This window comes from Arachis hypogaea, chromosome 6, assembly GCF_003086295.3.
Source record: "Arachis hypogaea cultivar Tifrunner chromosome 6, arahy.Tifrunner.gnm2.J5K5, whole genome shotgun sequence".
Lineage (NCBI taxonomy): Eukaryota > Viridiplantae > Streptophyta > Magnoliopsida > Fabales > Fabaceae > Arachis > Arachis hypogaea.
This window is the reverse complement of record NC_092041.1, coordinates 60,078,897-60,082,147: the sequence shown is the minus strand read 5'-3', so window position 1 is coordinate 60,082,147 and position 3,251 is coordinate 60,078,897. Positions and strand designations below refer to the sequence as shown.

Genomic DNA, 3,251 nt, shown 5'->3' with positions numbered 1-3,251 from the left:
CATCCAGTTCTTTGGTGAGCAAAGGGGGTTCATCCTCCCAAGTCTCATTTCCAAATAACTTGTCATTTAGCTTCATGATTGCTCCAAGGTATTTAGCAACTTGCTCTTCAGTGACATACTCATCCTCTTTAGAGGAAGAATACTCATCAGAGCACATGAATGGCAGAAGTAAGTCTAATGGAATCTCTATAGTCTCATTTTGAGCCTCAGATTCCCATGGCTCCTCATTAGGGAACTTATTGGAGGCCAGTGGACGTCCATGGAGGTCTTCCTCAGTGGCGTTCACTGCCTCTCCCTCCTCTCCAAATTCGGCCATGTTGATGGCTTTGCACTCTCCTTTTGGATTTTCTTCTTTATTGCTTGGAAGAGTACTAGGAGGGAGTTCAGTAATTTTCTTGCTCAGCTGACCCACTTGTCCCTCAAAGTTTCTAATGGAGGACCTTGTTTCAGTCATGAAACTTTGAGTGGTTTTAATTAGATCAGAGACCATGGTTGCTAAGTCAGAGTTGTTCTGCTTAGAACTCTCTGTCTGTTGCTGAGAAGATGATGGAAAAGGCTTGCCATTGCTAAACCTGTTTCTTCCACCATTATTATTGTTGAAACCTTGTTGAGGTCTCTGTTGATCCTTCCGTGAGAGATTTGGATGATTTCTCCATGAAGGATTATAGGTGTTTCCATAGGGTTCTCCCATGTAATTCACCTCTTCCATTGAAGGGTTCTCAGGATCATAAGCTTCTTCTTGAGATGAAGCTTCCTTAGTACTACCTGGTGCATTTTGCATTCCAGACAGACTTTGAGAAATCATATTGACTTGATGAGTCAATATTTTGTTCTGAGCCAATATGGCATTCAGAGTATCAATCTCAAGAACTCCTTTCTTCTGATTTGTCCCATTGTTCACAGGATTTCTTGCAGAAGTGTACATGAATTGGTTATTTGCAACCATTTCAATTAGTTCTTGAGCTTCTGTAGGCGTCTTCTTCAGATGAAGAGATCCTCCAGCAGAGCTATCCAAAGACATCTTGGACAGTTCAGACAGACCATCATAGAAAATACCTATGATGCTCCATTCAGAAAGCATATCAGAGGGACACTTTCTGATTAATTGTTTGTATCTTTCCCAAGCTTCATAGAGGGATTCTCCTTCCTTCTGTCTGAAGGTTTGGACTTCCACTCTAAGCTTACTCAATTTTTGAGGTGGAAAGAACTTTGCCAAGAAGGTATTGACTGGCTTTTCCCAAGAGTTCAGGCTTTCTTTAGGTTGTGAGTCCAACCATGTTCTAGCTCTGTCTCTTACAGCAAAAGGGAATAGCATAAGTCTGTAGATCTCAGGGTCAACCCCATTAGTCTTGACAGTGTCACAGATTTGCAAGAATTCAGCTAAAAACTAATGAGGATCTTCCAATGGAAGTCCATGGAATTTGCAATTCTGTTGCATTAGAGAAACTAATTGAGGCTTAAGCTCAAAGTTGTTTTCTCCAATGGCAGGGATAGAGATGCTTCTCCCATAGAAGTCGGGAGTAGGTGCAGTAAAGTCACCCAGCACCTTCCTTGCATTGTTGGCATTATTGTTGTTTTCGGCTGCCATATGTTATTCTTCTTTGAAGATTTCTGTTAGGTCCTCTACAGAGAATTGTGCCTTAGCTTCTCTTAGCTTTCACTTCAAGGTCCTTTCAGGTTCAGGATCAACCTCAACAAGAATGCTTTTGTCTTTGCTCCTGCTCATATGAAAGAGAAGAGAACAAGAAAATATGGAATCCTCTATGTCACAGTATAGAGATTCCTTGAGGTGTCAGAAAAATAGAAGGCAGAAGTAGAAAATTCGAACTTATCAAAGAAGATGGAGTTCGAATTGTGCATTAAGGAATAGTGTTAGTCCATAAATAGAAGGATGTGAGAAGAGGGGAAGAAATTTTCGAAAATTAAGTAAAAGATTTTGAAAACATTTTGAAAAACTTTAATTGATTTTCGAAAACCATGATTGAGAAAGAAGTAAAGTGATTTTTGAAAAAGATTTTGAAATTAGAAATAAAAAAGATTTGATTGAAGACTATTTTGAAAAAGATGTGGTTAAGAAGACATGATTGATTTTAAAAAGATGTGATTGAGAAGATATGATTTGAAAAACATTTTAAAAAAGAGATTTGATTTTAAAAATTAATGACTTGCCTAACAAGAAAAGATATGATTCAAACATTAAACCTTTCTCAACAGAAAAGGCAACATACTTGAATTGTTGAATCAAATCATTAATTGATAGCAAGTATTCTTGAAAATAGAAAGAAATTGATTTTAAAAAAGATTTGATTGAAAAGATTTGATTTGAAAAAGATTTGATTTTGAAACGATTTTGAAAACTTGAAAAAAATTTGATTTGAAAACAAAATCTTCCCTCTTGTGCCATCCTGGCGTTAAACGCCCAGAATGGTGCACATTCTGGCGTTTAACGCCCTAAACTCTACCCTTTTGGGCGTTAAACGCCCAGCCAGGCACCCTGGCTGGCGTTTAAACGCCAGTCTGTCTTTTTCACTGGGCATTTTGAACGCCCAGCTTTTTCTGTGTAGTTCCTCTGCTGTATATTCTGAATCTTCAATCCTCTGTATTATTGACTTGAAAAGACACAAATTAAAAATATTTTTGGATTTTTAATAATTAAGAATAATTAAAAAGCAACTGAAATCAAATAACAATGCATGCAAGACACCAAACTTAGCAGTTTGAATACTGCTGACACTAACAAGATGAGAATGCATATGAGACACATAAACACTCAAGCCAAGAGAATTTAAAAATCAGAGCAATGAAATCATCAATAACATCTTGAAGATCACTTAAGACACATGAATGAATGCAAGAAGAACATGCAATTGACACCAAACTTAAAATGAGACTCTAGACTCAAACAAGAAATTTTTGGATTTTATGATTTTGTAAAATTTTTTTTGTGTTTTTTGAAAATTAAGTGGAGAAGAAAATAAAGGTATCAAAATTCTTAATTAGAATTCCAGGAATCATGCAATGTTTAGTCTAAGACTCCGGTCCAGGAATTAGACATGGCTTCATAGCCAGCCAAGCTTTCAAAGGAAGCTTCGGTCCAAAACACTAGACATGGCCAATGGCCAGCCAAGCCTTAGCAGATCATTGCTCCAACAGCAAGATTGATAGAAATCAACATGCTCTTGTGATGATAAGTTGAAATCTCGGTCCAATAAAGTTAGACATGGCTTCACAGCCAGCCAGACATCAACAGA

General features: G+C 37.4%; 1 non-coding gene across 1 annotated transcript; it reads left to right on the top strand.

Annotated features, from left to right (window-relative positions):
• The first annotated feature begins 1,075 nt into the window (after positions 1-1,075).
• Positions 1,076-1,183, top strand: LOC112700266 (small nucleolar RNA R71). The gene has a single exon (XR_003153177.1). It is a non-coding gene; the product is annotated as a small nucleolar RNA R71 (small nucleolar RNA).
• Positions 1,184-3,251: the final 2,068 nt, after the last annotated feature.